Genomic DNA, 18,950 nt, shown 5'->3' on the forward strand with positions numbered 1-18,950 from the left:
TCAAGGGCTCTGCCCAGCCCATCCGGGAAAAGCCTAGATACACCTATCACAGAGGATGGTAAGTCAACCCAATTGTCTATGTACACAATACTCTGGGAATGCTCAGTGTGGGGGAGCTGGAAATTTGGGGTTGGGGAGAGCTCAAAAAGTCATCTCGGCAGAGCAGATGCCATCCTGGAAGGGGGAGGATCCGCTGAAGGTCATGAGAAAAGTCTGCCCTGCTCAGGGATCAGTAAGTGCAAATTACTTGAGAAGCTGGTGTGTCCAGGAAGAGGGGGAGGGGGTTGATAGGGAACCAGGGGTGTGGGGAGAGGGCGGGGGTAGGTTAGGGATAGCCATTTATCCCGGTCTCTTTCAACTCCAAAATTATAGGATCCTAATCTGAACCCTCCCTGACAACAACTTGAAAAAGTTGTCTGAGACCAGGGACATTTGGAGAGAAAGTTGAATAGTGAGTCAAATAATAAACCAAAAAGAAATCCTGAAGTCAAAACAAGGGATAAATTTTCCTTATCTCTCTCCGACATGCATCAAAGCAGCTAGCTGCTGTCTGCCCCAGCCTGGGAAGATGATCACGGTTTTTAATGGCCTGTAAACAATAGGACCAGCCTTTGTAATAAAGTTGAACCAATTAATCCTTTAGGCTTCCTCCCTGCGCCCTGACGACTCCCAGCTCCCCCTGCTCTGAGGCAGGGCCACCTTCAAGGGTCTGGGAAATGGAGGGATCCAGCCCTGAAACGCAAAGCCTCTGAGAGCTGAGGTGGTTTGTGAAAGAGAATCAACCCTGTGGGTGACAGTGATGGTTCCCAAAGGAAGGTCAAAGAAAATTGCCTCTATCCTGATCTGGGTAGAAGGAAGAAGACTCCTCTTGGAAAATACAAAAACAAACAAACAAACGAAAACAAGAGACATGGTATACTAAGGAACTGGCACAAGAGGTAAACTCTGTTCTTATGTGGTGAGCTCATTCATTCATTCGGCAAACATTCACGCACTCCTATAGGGCAAGGCACCTGTACAGGTCCAAAAGTATACAGAGATTCCAAATACCTGCCCTCAGTGGAATTACAGTCTGGGAAGTGGTGCCGGGAATAAGGCATATCCACAGATATGGACAATAAAAGTTAGGATAGTATGTGCAAAGAGTTACACAAGTCCAGACCTTTCCGTTCATAGTTTTGCTTCTGGCTTTGACATATCACGTTCAATGTGGGTGACTGGGGCAGACCTTATTGAAAACAACAGGGGGATCAGAAAGAGGAGAAAGAAAATGGGACAGAAAAGAAAAAGGAAACCAAGCCCCTCCTTCCTGCCCCTGCTCCAAGCTCAGCCCTAGTTCTGGGAAAGCAAAGGACAAGTTGTCACTAGAAGTCCCCAGGCAGGTCCAGGCCACTGAGTCACAATTCAAGGCACGTATGCTCCTGTATCAACAAGGCACATTTTTGCTGAATTGCACAAAATTCTAGCCATCTGGAGTTTTCTATTTGATATACCAATTCCCGGTACCTGACAACCATGTAACCCTTTACGCTTAGCAATACCGCATAAACGTGCATAAACACACATGCATGCATGCTAACGGTGATTGGTGATCGAATGAAGGAAATTCTAAGGCTTTTTCACCTGTGCTTTAAAAGCTAACATTCTCTCCTTTCGAAAACAGTGACAAATACATGTTTTGCATGCATGTGGCCTCTCATTTTTCAGCTCTTCAATAAATATTACTTTTATGTTCATGCCACCAGCAACCTTGGTTGGTAAACAAAGGCAAAACACTATCATCTCCATGTTAAATACTCCGCCTTTATCCATTTGTTTCCTACTCAAGAATGGTTGAGGGGCACCCTGGTGGCTCAGTCAGTTGAGCAACCAGCTTCGGCTCAGGTCATGATCTCATGGTTCATGAGTTCGAGCCCCACATCGGGCTCTGTGCTAACAGCTCACAGCCTGGAGCCTGCTTCGGATTCTGTGTCTCCCTCTCTCTCTGCCCCTCCCCCCTCCTTAGAAATGAATAAACATTAAAAAATTTTTAAAAAGAATCGTTGAACACCTACCATGTGCCATGACCATGCTGGGTATCACGTTTTCTAGCCAGAACAAGACAAATGCAAGCACTGCCTTCAAATGGGTCACAGTCCAGTGAGGGAGAGAGACAGGGAAATGCACTCCGCCTCCAGGATCTGGAGCAGCTTCCAGAGGAAATGATGGAGACAAACCTTAAAAGACTACTGTGAGAGGCACCTGGGTGGCTCAGTCGGTTAAGTGTCCACCTCTTGATTTCACAGTTCATGAGATCAAGCCCTGCATGGGGCTTCCACGCTGATAGTGCAGAGCCTACTTGGGATTCTTTCTCTCTCTCTTCTTCTCTCTCTGCCCCTCTCCTGCTCACACTCTCTCCCTCTCTCTCTCTCTCAAAATAAATAAATAAACTTAAAAAAAAAAAAAAAAAAAAAGACTACTGTGATTTTTGCCAGGTGGAAAAGAGAGGGATGGGTCAGCAATTTGTGCTCAGAGAAGAATGAGCTGTCTGGCATTTCCAGACCACGGAAGGGGTGAGGGGTGGTGAAGGGCAAAGGATGAGAAAGGAGACTGAAGAGGTTGGCTGGGCCCAGACCATGGAGCCAAGAAAGCCTTGCCAAGGAGTTTGGACTTTATCCCGTGGGCAATGAGGAAACCACTGAAGGTTTCAAGCAGAGGCAGGTGACATGATCAGATTTATGTTTTGGCAAGATTATTCCAGCTTCTGGGTGAAGAATACACTGGAATAGGAAGAGACTGGGCAGACTCTAGAGACAGTCCCTAAACAGAATCAACAGGACTGGGTTCCCCATTGAAGGTAGGAAGGAAAGGAGGTGTCAACCTTCGGGCTTGAGGGGCCCACATCCAAGACAGGAAACCAATAAGAAAGCACGAGGCAGAGAAATTAAGGGCCTTGTCTAAGGTCACATAAATTACTGGATAGTGGATTGAAGCCAGGAACCTAAAATTCTTTCCAGTAGAAACCCCTTGGTTTGCCATGTTAGTATCAACCTGTGATTAAACTTGGCCATCATTTGCCAGTCTCACTTTTTGTTCCCTGCTTTTTCACGCGTGTACACTTTTTGTCCTAGGAAGACCATAAACTCAACAGGTCAAAATGTCTTTTGACCTCTCATAGGGCCTGGCACATACTAGGCACTAAGTGGTCAATGAATGTTTGTTATTAAATCAAATCCCAGGAGCCCAAGGGCACCTTAAGCATTGTCTTACTTGTGACACAAGACACTTTCTTTCATCATTTCTTAACAAACAAAGTATTTTTAAAACACAATTCCTAGATCAAATAATTCCTAGATGTCTGGATTTCACAGTCCAGGAAATTTGTTACAACAAAAATTAGAGGGATCAACACGGTCTTGCCAATTTTTTTTTTTATTTTGCCAAATGAGGACAATCTAAAACCCAACTGCCATCTATTAACTGCCATCTACTACTTTGTTTCTTAAAAAACATTTCATACGTATCCAAAAAGTCAGAATAATATAAGATTAAGGCTAATCCTTCAAATTAAATCAGAGTTCCTCAACCTTAGCACCATGGACACTTTAGGCCAATAAATCTTTGCTATGGGGATGAAGGGAGAAGAATGGGGGGGCTGTCCTGTGCACCTTGGGGCATTTAGCAGCATCTCTGGCTGCAATTCATAACATACCAGTAGCCCCTCCCAAGTTGTGACAACCAAACAATGTCTCCAGGCATTGCCAAACACCCCCAGGGGCAAAATCATCTCAGTTGAGAACCACTGAATTAAATAAAGCCTTACTAAAAATGTAGTTCTATTGTCCTTACCTTTTAAACCAGTGAAAACTTTAGCACAGACAGGCATCCATCCATAAACCAAAGGCACAGAGGCTAAGAGGGTGGGATTTGAAATCACACTTGAATTCAAATCCCAATTATTCCTCCTTCCTGTTGTCGTTGTCACCTGACCTTGACCAACTGATTGCTCTAAACCTCCCTTTCCTCTCCTGCAGCATCTACCTCGTCAGAGTGGTTGGCAGGATTGGATGGAATAGATACAACCCACTTAGCAACATGCCTGGCACATGATGGCTGGGAGAGGAAGAATGACCATTAATAATATTATTTCTAACACTTCTAAACACATAACACATTAACAATGGCTACCCAGATTTAAGACTGTCTGGATAAATGGACCCACACATAACACAGTAGGTCTTCAATAAACATTTATTGAATGAATGAATAAATGAACCCTAAATCACCCTGTTCCCACCAGCTCCTGTCTTCAACCCTGCCACATCTAAGTCCTTTTCTCCTTTACCAGAACTTTCCCAAATCGTACCCATGGGGATTAAATACATAAAAGAAAGTCTGGCCAGTCCAGGACCTCTGCCTGGGGCTCTATGGTGGTGGGGGGGGGGAGGGGGGGAAGTGTGGGAGGAATTGGGGCGGGGGGGACTTTGTGGAATCCTCTAGCAAGAGCAATATCAATCCACCACCCAACTACCTGCACTTGGAACAGCTCTTACCCCACCAATGAGAGCACAGCCTTGTTGAGGCCCACCACTAACACCACCCATGTCATCACATCTTCAGGTGGCTGCTATCCTCCCTAGATATTTAACCTGGAGGTAGGCCAAGGACAGAAAAAGGAGATGGCCATATCCTTGAACAAAAGTAGCTATAAAAGGGCGTGGGAAGCAAGGCAAATGACAAATTAAACAAACAGACAACCTCAAAGGAAAGGAGGTGGAGAGGCTCCAACAAAAGGGTCAGAGTTCCTGCTGCTTCCTGCATCCCCACCAAGCCCACCTCCCACCTCAGCAGGCAGACAGAGCACTGGTGGCTCTTACAAGGGGAGAAACACTCCTCATTATAAACCAGACATGCTCCTGGCTGAAGCCCAGCCAGCAATAAATTCTGGAGTTCATCTCATAAGCACAGTAAGTATCTTTGGCAATTTCCCGAAGGACTGAATTTTTCTGACCATCACAGGGGCATAGGACGTGAGCATGGGGCAGGGCGGGGACTTAAAAAAGCAGGTGATCCAAGCTCTCATTCTATAGATGGGGAAACTGAGGCTCACAGTGAGAAAGTAACTTGCTCAAGACCATCCACGGGGGCCCCACTCAGTGGCAGCGCTGAGCCAAGAGTTCAAGGCTTTAGTTGTAGCACTGAGCTTTGCCAGAAGCTCAGAAACATCCCCAGAAGAGGATGGTGTATTATGAACCAAATCTCACTCTTCCTGAAAAAATAAATGATCACATTCACAGCTTCACATGAGGAGAGGATTAACAAGTTCTCAGAAGGGGCCATTGATCTATGGCTTCTCCATCCATTTGGAAACTGAGAGAGAATAAATTAGTTCCACAGGAGGATCCAGCAACTAACTTCTCTACCCCGGCAAGCATCATTGGTCTTCTTCAGACTATCTGATACTATAACCAAAATACAAAGAGGATCGTAAAGACCATTTGGGGGAAATGTGCAAATGGTGGCTCTGAGTAAAGACTACAGGGGTGTTCATTGTACCATTCTTGCAACGTTTCGGAAGACTTGAAATTTTTCTAAGTAAAAATTTGAGGGAGAGTGAGAAAGCACTAAAGAATAATCTAAACTAAATTAAATTGTTGTTAAAAATTCGGAAAGGAACCAGAAGGGACCAGAAAGGGATTCAGAAGGAATCATTCCTTCAGTTTCACTCAGTTTCTTTATCTGAGGACTAACACCCTCAGGAAAAAAAAAAAAAAAAAAAGACATTGCAGAAGTTAGAGATGTAGGGTTCCAAACAAATATGTGATGCTGGTGTTCATAGTAGCCAGTAGCTATGGCAACCTTGGAATCCAATCTGATTTCAAATATTTTGTCCCATTAGCTCCCAAAATACACATATACTTGTCACACCATGTATCCTGGTGTTCTTGATTCAGAAAGTAACAAAAGTAACAACAGGCTATGGATGGGACAAATGTCAGAATCTTTCCCCAAAAATCCATCACCTTTGCAGTACAGGTGGCTCACAAAATCAATTAAATGCAGTTTAATTTCCATTCAGTTTGGAAATCCTTTCATATAAATAAATTATTGAATCAAAATCCACATCCAAACCACAGTCTGCCATGTTCTCTATCTACAGTAGTATTTAATTGGCGCCATATTGGATCCATAATCTAGCCCTGAAAATCTATCCTTGGCCACACAGATAAAATTCATGCCAGTGGGACGCCTGGGTGGCTCAGTTGGTTAAGCATCCGACTCCTGATTTCTGCTCAGGTCATGATCTTACAGTTCGTGAGATAAAGCCCCACGTCGGGCTCCTGACTGGCTGGTAGCACAGAGTCTGCTTGGGATTCTCTCTCTCCTCTCTCTCTGCCCCTCCTCCCCCTGCTACTCATGCACTCTCTCTCTCTCTCTCTCTCTCTCTCTCTCTCTCTCTCTCTCTCTCAAAAATAAATAAATAAACATAAAAAAAATGTCATGCCAGTAGCATGGCAGTCAAAGCTTGGAGATTTGAGGTAACACAGACCATTCAAGAAACCTGAAAGAATTCCTATGGCTAAAATAAGAGATGAGGGGAGATTCCTGGGGATAGAAACGGAGATGGAGGCCCAGAGTGCAGGGGCCAAGAACGGCTTCACCCAAGTCACCCATGAGGTGGCTGGCAGACAAAGAAACCAGGCTGAGCAGCTGTCCGAGTGGGGGGAGGGCAGGGACATGGCCCACAGGGACACAGAGGAGGCCCGCCCCACAAAGAGGCCCATTTTCCCACCCCTCGCCAGGAACGGATTCCTGAGTGGAAAAGAAGAAAACAAGGAAAATTCCAGTCCCAGCTAACAGATACACGCTATTGAAAGAAAACTGGATGAAGATATTTACTCCTATTGTAGAATGTTTGGCACTCCAGATGCGCTTTAACTTAAAATCGAGGAATGTAGAGATCAGGACTTGTAAAGAAACCAAAGATGTTAGTGCTCTGACAAAAGCAGCTGGTTTTGTGAAAGCCTTTATTCTTGGGTTTCAGGTAGAGGATGCCCTTGCCCTCATTAGGTTGGATGACCTCTTCCTAGAGTCCTTTGAAATCACAGATGTGAAGCCCCTAAAGGGGGCTCTAGGGAGACCACCTGTCAAGAGGGATAGGAAGAATTGCTGGTAAAGGAGGAAAAACCAAATTCACCATAGAGAATGTGACACGGACATGGATGGTTTTGGCTGTAAGTTCACATCCTTGGCTCTTTCCAAAACATGAAGATGGCAAGAACCGCCATTTGCAACGTCATCCTGGGAAATCCTCCCTCAAAGGTTTATGGCAATATCCGAGCTGTGGCTAGCAGAGAAGCAGATCGTTTCTGATTTCAAATCAAGAGACTTTTTTATCTTGTCTTTGGACTCTAGAGAAAAAGCCTTCCCTCCCAACCTGTGGTCACAAGAAACCATGTGAAAAGTATTCCAGCCACTTTAAGGCTCCATCACTTCTGTTCTCAGCCAGAAGCATAAACAGAGAGGAAAGGTTTGGTAAAAGTCACACACAGCGACTTTGAGGATAATTTCCACATCTGAATATGGCACACTATACTTACACATTAACTGTAATTTATCACTTCATTTTAAATAAAAGATTTGCATAGTTTATAACTCTTATGGGAGGGAAACTTCTGGTTGAAACAGTCCTGTATGAATTTATCAACTTATTTATAAATTTGTAACTTCTTATAAATTTATAAACATTTCTTGTCTATGGAGTATAATTAAAGGAATCACCCCACAAAAATAAATAAATAGATAAAATAATTAATTAATTAAAATAAAATAAGAAATGACGGGAGAATGAGCAGGGGAATATGAAGTTGGGAAGACAAGTAGAGATCAGACCCAAGAGGGTCTGAACACTCGACAAAAGAGGAGGAAGTTTATCCTTCAGGCAATAAGGAACCACTTTGAGATGGGAGGAATATAACTGGATCATTCCAGCAGAGGATGGATAGATGGAAGTAATTCAAAACTAGGGAGTCTAGTTGGAATGACAAAGACCTGACCTAAGGCAGTCAGTATGGAATGAAGAATGGAGGACAAGTTAGAGAGAGCTGCTAAAGACAGCCAATGCACAGAACTTGACAGGAAGAGGGCAGATGTGCCCTAGAGAGAGAAGAAGCATTCCAAGACACCTCCAGCTTTTTTGACCTGGTAAATGATGCTGCCAGTCATCCAGACAGGGAACCCAGGAGAAGAGAAATGTAGTAGGTTTTGAACACGCTGAAGTTCCACCTAGATAGGCAGGTGTGGAGCTCCAGAGAGAAGTCCAAACTGGATATACGCATTTGAGAGTAATCATCACATATACGGTGGTGGATGCCATGGGTGTGGATGAGGTCAACTGGGAAGAAATTGACAACAAGTAAGAATTGGTTCAAGAACAGAAACTCTGGGGGAGAAAGCTGCTAAGGGCAGGTAAGGAAGAGGAGTCCTCCCCAAGAACACTGAGGAGTGGCCTAAAAGGCAGAGACCCCAGCCTGCTTTTAAGTGATCCATTCTACCCCTCCATCTCCACAGGCTGGTCACACCATGCTAGCGTAGAGGAAGTAACAACAACGACCAGCTAGCGTAGAGGAAGTAACAATAACATATTAAAACAAACTCTCTTCTTAAAAACAAAAAAGACAAACAACTCAATTAAAACACAGGCAAAGGATGTGAGTAGACATTTCTCCAAACAAAATACACAAGTGGTCAAAAAACACATGAAAAGATGCTCAGCGTCATTAGCCATTAGAGAAATGCAAATTGAAACCACCGTGAGATACCACATCACACCCACCAGCATGGCTAGAATCAGAAAAACAGATAATCACAAGTGTCAGCAAAGAAGTGGAGAAACTGGCCCCACGCACGTTGCTGGTAAGAATGTAAAATGTGCAGCCGCTGTGGAAAACAGTGGTAGTTCCTCCAAAAATTAAAGATACAGTTGTCATATGACCCAGCAGTTTCAATCCTAGGTGTATGGTCAAAAAAACTGAAAACATATGTTCACACAAAGACTTGTATTTGAATGTGCATGTTAGCATTACTCATAATAGCGAAAAAGTGGAAATAACCCAAATGTCTATCAACTGATTGGTAGATAAATAAAATGTAGTATACCACCTAATGGAATAGGATTCTGCCACTTAAAAAAAAATTCAGTCTTGATATATGCTACTATGTGGTTGGACACTGAAAACATGGTAAGTTGAAGAATCCAGACACAAAAGTCCACATATATTGTCTAATTTCATTTATAGGACATAATCAAAATAGGGAAATCCATAGAGATTGAAGGAAGACTTGTGGATGCCGGGGGCTGGGGAGAGGGGGGAACGGAATGAGAAGTGGCTACGTAATGAGTGCAAAATCTCTTTCTGGGGTGCCGAAAACGTTCTGGAATTAGGTAGTAGTGATGATTGCACCACACTGCAGGTTTACTAAAACCATTGACTCGTGTGCTCTAAAACTAAAAATCAGTGAACTGTACACAGTTGAAATGGTGAACTTTATGTTACATGAATCTTATCTCAATTAAAAAAATTAAGTAAGTTCACTTTACAAAATTACCCATAGCCAAGACAGCTGGGTAAGCAATTTCTCCAGCTTGCCCAGATATTCTACACAAAGAAAAGAAAATTCCAGATATTCTAACCAAAGAAGCCAAAGGGCGTGCTTCCCAAGAGACTCTTAAATATCTTTAAAAGTCCAATTTAAATTATGTGTGTGTGTGTGTGTGTGTGTGTGTGTGTGTATAATATCCATAGGTTGGGGATGAGTTGTTCTGCTGAAGAGCAGAGATGGTTCATTCAGCTCATGATAGCCATCCATGCCTCGGTAGGGTTGCCTCACCCACTTTTAAGATTTCTAAATGTCAGGGTGACAGGGACACAACCAGGCAACCATGATTTGACCTACAGAGAAACCACAACCAGGCATGACCTGTTATAGTTATCCAACAATGACAGGAAAGGAGAAATGATTTCTGGACCCAGAGTACCCCAAAGCCCCAGAACAGCAGTCTCCCAGCTCATGCCCCTTATTCAACTCTTTGACACCTACAACCCTTGCACTGTGTTCAAGATGACCTCCCGAGACAACATCCCGAGCTGTCCCAGGGTGTCAGCGCTCACCATGTAGGTAGCTGCTTTATCCACACGGTGCCTCCGGAGGTTACTCTGAATTGCTTTGGGCTTTGGACACAAGTGACTTTGAAATTATCACAATTTATATGGTTTACACCCGGCTCAACACCATCTGCGGCAGAAGTCAAGGCCTGAAGAAGCAAGTAAAGGACAGGAGATGGACCGTGTGTGCGTTTATCAGAGTAGCTCCACGCCTGTGGGCAGGAGAACCCGAGGAGGAAGCTCCAGGGTTCCATAAAATTTTCCTGAGGATAATTTCATCTCTCTCCTTTCTCCACTGACACGCATCCCTCTCTTTTTGTTCCCCTTCTCCAGCCAAATTCCAAGGGCCACCGTAGATAACAAGGTAACAGAATGCAAATGCTTCAAGGGGGCACACCCCTACTCCAGAGAGACTGTCAGAGCGGGGAAGCAGATCTGGAGTGAACAGCAAAACCTTGGGACTGCTCTAGCCATTGGATAAGCAACCCCTCCTCCACGCCTCCCTGCTCCTGCCTCTCCGATGGGAAAAGGAACACAATGAAACTAGGCTTTCCCTTGGGGTTCTGACCACCTTGTGTGGAGATTATGATTACCCTGCCGTTGCTATGCCTACCGTGATGTCATTCCTTTATCATTCCATTTGCGTGGATTTTTTCCCCCTTTTCTCCAAAGGATACCCTACTCTCCAGTGCCTGGGAGCCCACTGGGAGCCCAACTCCAGTCCTCATGCTATCTAGACCCAGGGAAACCACTCTGTCTGGGGACCTCAGGCAACGCCACATAGTCCTGATGGGGAAAAAAACGCTGGGAGCAGCTTCCAGGATGCAGGTTAGTCTATCCCTATACTTTAAGCAGAAGTAAGCAGGGCATAGTATTTTACCTTCTTCACTCAAAACTGCAAACTGGAGAGGGAGAGGGACATATGGTTAGGTCCTATCAGCTGTATTTAATTTGTCAGAAGAAAATCACTTCGTAAGTAAAACAAATGCAAAGAAGAATAAGGATAGAGGAAAAGGTGCACAAATCCCACACTATATCATGCACAGAGGAAAGCAAAGGAAGGGAGAAAATTATTTCCTCAATAGTAACATCTCGCACCGTCCAGCCATGTATCTCCAGGAGCTCTATGTCAACGGAAAGCATTCCTCTGGGTTCCGACTGTGCACCAGGCTCCGTGCTGGGTACTGGAGGCCCAGTCCCAGCCTTTAAGAAATAGTAACAAGATCACTGTTCACAATCACGACATCTACACAGGCTCATTCAAAAGGATTTTGCTCCACTAAATAGAGGAAAACTGTGGCTCTGAAAGACCAGACTATTTGTCCTTGGCCATGAGGCTCAGTCTACAACCTGTGGGCAGAGAGTGAAAGTGCGGGCATGGGCAGGCCTTGCCCCGAATCCTCAGGTGAAGGCAACAGCCCGCCGCCTGCTTCCTCCTCATTCTGTCTTCCCCTCCCAGGCCCTGCGGGGCTACCGCAGACAGGGAAGGAAGGCAGAGGGCGGTGTCTCCAGTTCCAGCTGCTGCAACCTCACCAGAGGAATGGCAGCCACCTGCCTCAGACCGTGGGCAGGAGGGCCCAGGGAAGGCCTTCCCTGCGGCCTGCTCACCCTCTGCGGCCAAGTTCACCTTTATGCCATGGCCCTGCTCCTGGAAGTCACAGACGTCACTGTGAAGACACAGCACCCTGTAGAAAACAGCGGTCCTGCTGCACTAGAAATATCCAGACTTGTTCCATAAAAATGGCAATGACTATTGGTATCAGCAGCGCCGTGGTCTGCAGCCAAAACCCAACACACAGAACTGGTGTTGTCTTTCTAAATACACAACGTGCTTCTGATCGTTTAACCAGAAGCACCTATTCGTTTAATCAGAAGCAAGAGAAAAATCCGATCCCCATTTTGTGAATGAGGAAACCAAGGCCAAGAAAAGAGAAGGGAGTCACAGGTGACATCCATTGGCAGAGATGAGATTTTTATCTTAAATACTCATTTGGGGGCACCTTGGCAACAGCACAAGCCCTCGGCGCTTTGGGTGGAAGTCACACTACCGGGCCGCCAAACCAGCCACAACTGTTAGTTTTTTGTGTGTTTAGTGGGGCCGGGGGGGTGGGGGGGGATGGCAAGGAGAGGCAGGAGAGAGATTACCCACGAAAGCCCGAATCTTTGCTCCCAAACTGGCCGCCGAGACTGTTCAGGGGCCAGATGTCAGAAGTGGTGAAACTATCCTCCTTTTTAACAAGTCAGTCTGCCTTTCACCTGTCCTGAGGTAGGTGTCCACATGCCCTACTTTTCCATGCAGCCCTGCTCCCTTGGGAACAGAGGCCCGAACAGGCTACTCTCCCTCACCCAGGTTATGAAGCCTTGCCATCCAAAACCAGGCCAACGAGAACGCACAGGAAACATTCACTAGACCGTGGCTTGGTTGGTTTTAACAGCAAAAGCTACATTTTAGGACCCACCCCTACGAGAGAGGACCTCACAGAAATCTCAGAGTGGATCAAAGCAGGCCAGCCTGGGGGCGCCTGGGTGGCGCAGTCGGTTAAGCGTCCGACTTCAGCCAGGTCACGATCTCGCGGTCCAGGAGTTCGAGCCCCACGTCGGGCTCTGGGCTGATGGCTCAGAGCCTGGAGCCTGTTTCCGATTCTGTGTCTCCCTCTCTCTCTGCCCCTCGCCCGTTCATGCTCTGTCTCTCTCTGTCCCAAAAATAAATAAACGTTGAAAAAAAAAAAATTAAAAAAAAAAAAAAAGCAAGCCAGCCTGATCACCCCCACTAAACCCCAAGCTGCAAGGGAATCTGAAAAGCAGAAGTTCTGGAATCAGAGCTGGGCTTAAACCTCAGCAACACCCACTCACGATGCGGCCTTCAGCTGCCTGCCCCTCAGGTGTCCTCATCTTGAAATGGGGATGAAAAATACCTAACTTCAAGAAAGTATGAAAATGCCAGTACATTCTAAGCACATCAAGACGGTAGCTATGATTACCGATTTACCAAAGGCAGCAGTGTGTCTGTGCTCAGACTCCCACACATGTTCTTGGATCCTCTTCTGACCAAGGTCCTTCACTTTCAACACAACTGGCCTGGGGGTAAAGCCTTCAGCCACAGAACGGAGCTCCGGCCCTTGCCAAGCTAACTGACCCATATAGGGTTCACAGCCCTGTTCTTACTAGAGCAACTCTTTTGTTTGACTTGTAAATTTTTGCATGTACCTTTTATGCATTTGTATACATATACATGCATCTATAATGTATTCAAATGGCATTTTATCACATGTCATTTTGCTATACGTTGTTCTCCCACATCAGCACCCCCCATCCTCAGCCCGCTTTCCCCGGGTAGCCCATGTTAACATTTTAGTGTGTCCTTCTGCATTTTTCCCCAGACTTATGTAACTTCAGACACACACACACACACACACACACACACACACACACTCATAGTGGGTTGAGGGGGGGTGGTTATTGTTTGTTTAAAAAAATAGAATTATAGATCATATACATTCTTCTCCCCTTTATCTATTCTGCCATACTTTCCCAAAATCTTTTAATGGTTCTGTAATGATCCAAGGTGTGAAGGTACCATAGCTACTGGGCCATTTCCCTACTGACATAGGCACTCATTGAGTTTCAATTCTTGGCTGCTACTAACAAGCCAGTAATGGATTCCTTGTACATCCATCCTCACCAAAAACCACTTTCTTTTTTTAAATTGTTTGTTCATGTTTATTTATTTTTGAGAGAGAGAGATAGAAACAGAGTGTGAGCAGTGAGGGCTAGAGAGAGAGGGAGACACAGAATCCAAAGCAGGCTCCAGACTCCAAGCTGTCACCACAGAGCTTGACGTGGGGCTCAAACTCATGAACCGTGAGATCATGACAAAAAACCAAAATCAGATGCTTAACCCACTGAGCCACTCAGGTGCCCCTCGAAGACCACTTTCTAACCAGACAAAATACCAAGCTCCAGGATGTGAAAGTCACCCATCAAAAGGACCTCATGATGAGCTCCCAATGTAGCCACTCATCCTTAAAACTCCTCTTCGCAAAGACCCCCTGCTTCTAGAAGGGCATATCCCAGGCAAGGAACTGGCCTCCAACCACCAGTTCTTCCAGGATTCTACAGTGTCAAGTCAACTCTGCAGATTTTAATTTTCCCATCTGTAAAATAAAATAATAACAGCCTGGTGCTACAGGATCTGAGAGCACTTTTGTGAGTGATTTTTATGAGGAAGTGGTGTGTGAAGTAATATTTTTGGTGTTATTCTATGGGATGTTGTTTCTAGCTTGTTGTTTGGGGGTCACAGAAGGGAGGGCAAGCCAAAACGAACAGATTTGATTAAATTCCCTCTAAGATTCAGGGGTGCCTGGGTGGCTCAGTTGGTTGAGCATCCGACTTCGGCTCAGGTCATGATCTCACCATTTATGGGTTCGAGCCCTACGTCAGGCTCTGTGCTGACAGCTCAGAGCCTGGAGCCTGCTTCGGATTCTGTGTCTCCTTCTCTCTCTCTGCCCCTCCCCTGCTCATGCTCTGTCTCTCTCTGTCTCAAAAATAAATATAAACATTTTAAAAAATTTTTGAATTCCCACTAAGATTCAGAGGTCCCTATTTATAAGGTTTCGGGGGCTGGACGGGAAGGCCTCCTGTCCCTCTGCGTTGCTGAAGCACCTTGCACCGTGGCTGTTTACAAACAGAAGTCAGAGCTAGACCAAGGGACTTTTGACTCTCTATTTGCCCAGCTTTGTCGAATTCCAAAGAAGGGCAACTGTAATTGAAGTTATGGGAGGAACGACCCAGCGAGCAAATTTTGGGAAATCAGTAATCTCACTGATGTTTGATATTCACTCAAAACTTCCCTAAACTCTACATCTCATTCAATAAAGGGTGTGAGGAGTATTGGGAGGGTAGGAGATGATTCTTTTTTGCAAAGGATGTGGCAGTTAGTATTTGCTGTTCTTGAAAATAAAGCAGACATTTTGGGGGGTGGGGGAGAAGTCCTAAACCTTCCATTTCAGGTAGCACTACTCCGGTAGCATTTCAAGAGGCTCCCCAAAAGAGGCAGTTCCAGCAACTCAAGTGAATTTGCCCAGTGACCACACAGTCCACACGCATGAGAAGGGAGAAATACAGGAATGGCAAAATGACAGAATGAGTACAGTGTTATTCTGCCTTAAAACCCAAATCAGATGTGAATATGGAATCATTTTCTTCATCAAAATCAAGCAGAGGATTGGCACCCCTTCCCCGGAAGAGCGTGTGGCAGCATTTCCTGAATACACACCCACCCTCTGACCTGGAGGTCCCACCGGCAGGTGTGTGCACTTCAGGCCCCCAAAAGACATGTGCCAGCATATTCCTCACCGTGAAATTCATAGAAGTCTCCAACTAGGGACTGCCATGTGTCCCTCAAAAGTAGAACAGGCATGGGGCGCCTGGGTGGCTCAGTCGGCTATGTGTCCGACTTCGACTCAGGTCATGAGCTCGCGATCACGGTTCACGGGTTCAAGCCCCACGTCACAGCTCAGAGCCTGGAGCCTGCTTCAGATGCTGTGTATCCTCCTCTCTCTGCCCCTCCCCCGCTCACACTCTGTCTCTCAAAAATAAATAAACGTTTAAAAAATGTTTTAAAAAAGGGTAGAAGAGGCAAAGAAATGGTCTATTTACCTGAAGGACTACACAGCACTAAGAACAAACAGCCTAATACTACAGTCAACACTATGGACGAATCTCACAGTGTTGAAGGGGGAAATCCAGACGCAGAAGCGGACATAGTAGAAGATTCCATCCGATGGGGTTAGAGCTGGGATAGTTACCCTTGGCGGGGCTGGGTAAGGGGTGAGGTTGTAACTGGAAGGGGCACAGCTGGGCTTCTGTCCTGTTGTTTCTTAATCTGGGTGTTGAGGACACAAAGAAATTCAACTTGTTGAAATGTATTCGGCTGAACACACCGTCCACCTTCCTCTGCATACGCTACACTTCAATATTTAAAACTTTAAAAAAAATCAGTCAATGAGCAAAACTTAAAGGTGATTATGAATAAAGTAATCAGGCAGACAAGGCTCCTGGAGCCAGATCGTATCTGGCGTGTATCGTTCCCGGGAGCTCTCCTGTCGATGCGAAAACCAGACAGATTAGCTGAGTGTGCAAGACGGGCATTCTGTGAGAGGAGATGAAAGGCGAACGGAGAACCTGGCACTTTCTTTGGAAAAGAGCAGTTTCACCAAATCTAGACGTGCAGCCTCCACTCAGGTTATTAATCCAATGCGCTGTTACAGATGGACCCACATTTGCTTCAAAAATACTCAGGGTTTTGGTTTTCGCTTTTCTGCCCTTAAAAAAAAAAAAAAAGTTTGGAATGAGGGAAAAGGCCTAGTTATTTTATATGGAAATCGAATCTATTTTCACAGAGACTAGAGTGAAAATCCCATCAATGGGAAGGAAGCGGAAGCTAGAGATGGAAAGAGATGCTCTATAAAGCTCTAGCACCACAGGCAAACTTGGGTCTCTTCTCAGCTCAATAACAATATTTGTAACAATGGCTAACACTTAAGCGGGTTTATATAGGCTAGGCATTGCTAGAAGTGCTCACATGTATTAATTCATTCAGTCCCCATCTGTGAGGTAGAGGTTTATGTAATTCCCAACTTACAGACTGAGACTGAGGCCCGGAGAGGTTAAGAAACTTGCCAAAAGTCACACAGCTAGTAAGTGACAGAAGTAGGCAGTCTATCGAAAGTCGGTGTTCTTAACCATCATACCCTATTGCTTCCTAATAAGCACTTATTAAGCCCCTACTGTGCACTGTGCCGAGCAAGAGAGATACTGAGATACAGAAAACACTAGTCCGAGGGTTATGGAGTTAGTCCAGGCAGTGACAAGGATCACACAGGCATCTAGCCATTTAATTTCACAATGAAAAGTTGGAAAACTGTCTCCAAACACCTGGATATTTAGTTTTCAAGGACTCCCAAAGCAGTGTCCTTTTTCTCACTGATACTATGCTACCCATTAGAGTAAGTTGTAAGAATACACATTCCTTGATGCCCCACCCACCCCTGAGTCCTGAGACTCAATAAAGCTTTCATCAAGTTGATTAAGAGGCAAAGAAGACCTGTAAGCACATTTGTTTATTTTTCCTGAACTGCCCTCTTGTGTAAAAAGGGTTGTTCACCCCTGATCTAGCAGGCATACATACAGGGCCTCTCAGAGGAAGAGAGACTCCCCCCGCCAGGTACCCAGGTGATTAAAAAATGAAGAAATTCGGGGCGCCTCGGTGGCTCAGTTGGTTGGGCGTCCAACTTCGGCTCGGGTCATGATCTCACTTTTCGTGGGTTCCAGCCCCACGTCGGGCTCTGTGCTGACAGCTCAGAGCCTGGAGCCTGCTTCAGATTCTGTGTGTGTCTCTCTCTCTGCCCCCTCTCTGATCATGCTCTGTCTCTCTGTCCCTCTCAAAACTCAAAAATAAATAAACATTAAAAAAAAAATGAGGAGGGGTGCCTGGGTGGCTCAGTCAGTTAACCGTCCAACTTCGGTCAGGTCACAATCTCGTGGTTCATGAGTTGGAGCCCTGCGTCAGGTTCTGTGCTGACCGCTCAGAGCCTGGAGCCTGCTTCGGATTCTGTGTCTCCCTCTCTCTCTCTGCCCCTCCACTGCTCATGCTCTGTCTCTCTCTGTCTCAAAAATAAATTAATTTTTAAAAAACATAAATAAATAAATAAATAAATAAATAAATAAATAAATAAGAAATTCAAGGCAGGACTACAACATGTATGGCACATTTTAACGTTTATTTATTTTTGAGACAGAGAGAGAGACAGAGCATGAATGGGGGAGGGACAGAGAGAGAGGGAGACACAGAATCGGAAGCAGGCTCCAGGCTCTGAGCCATCAGCCCAGAGCCCGACGCAGGGCTCAAACTCATGGACCACGAGATCGTGACCTGAGCTGAAGTCGGACACTTAACCGACTGAGCCACCCAGGCGCCCCATGTATGGCACATTTTAAACATGCACACTTCAAAATTCACACTTTTCCCGCACATGCACACACAAACCCAAATATGATGTAAAATTACTATGATCTCAAAAGAATTACAGGATTTACTACTCTTAATATAAATTCGTAGTGCCGGATGCCACGGATGGTATGATCTAGGCACAGAAGATACATGTGATCCCTTGTGATGTACATCCTGGTGATTACGTATATAATCTCATGCAGAGATGACATCACAGTTTCAGCTGAGGCCTCCAGAACTAGAGACCCTGGTTTAATCAGCTCTCACTATCGTCCCCACCTTATTAACAAGCTTTCCTTAAGGAAAGAAGAATAAAAGATCGATCCCAGTGGTAAGAAGAGTGAAGGCCCAGTTGGGAACTGATGAGAGAGAAGACACGAGGTTCACAGAGCTGGAGAAAATGTGAGTGAAAACCCCAGGACATGGCCACCTACAGAGCCAGGCTAGCCAGCTGTAGGATCTCCATGACACCAAGAAGTCAAGACCAAGAGGTCAGCTAAGGTTACGAGAGCCAGGCAGGAGGAATATGACCACCTGCCTCCTTACCCGTGAGGCTAGCTCCTACCCAGGACCTTAGATGCCCCACTCACAGTGCTGGCCCACCTCTGCCAGCTTCTCCACAAGCACAGGTGGGGTCCTAAGCACTTAGGAGTCTTCCAACATGTACTCCCTTCTCTAGGTCCACCCCATTTCCTGGGAGTCAATTAGATGCTTTTAGGGAGTCAAAAATGGTGCCCATTGTGAGATGCTACTTTCTACCAGAGTAGTGTGTGGTCTGATTCCAAAAGCTGGGG

The 18,950-nt window shown here is 45.5% G+C and overlaps 1 protein-coding gene and 1 pseudogene across 2 annotated transcripts in view; one reads left to right on the forward strand and one right to left on the reverse strand.

The window, feature by feature from the left end:
• DPF3 (double PHD fingers 3) overlaps nucleotides 1-18,950 on the reverse strand; it is a 260,062-nt gene that overhangs the window by 197,736 nt on the left and 43,376 nt on the right. The gene's annotated exons all lie outside the window — the stretch shown is intronic.
• On the forward strand, nucleotides 6,408-7,630 carry LOC122469283 (annotated as a pseudogene).

The sequence above is a fragment of the Prionailurus bengalensis genome, chromosome B3 (assembly GCF_016509475.1).
Source record: "Prionailurus bengalensis isolate Pbe53 chromosome B3, Fcat_Pben_1.1_paternal_pri, whole genome shotgun sequence".
In the NCBI taxonomy this organism is placed as follows: domain Eukaryota; kingdom Metazoa; phylum Chordata; class Mammalia; order Carnivora; family Felidae; genus Prionailurus; species Prionailurus bengalensis.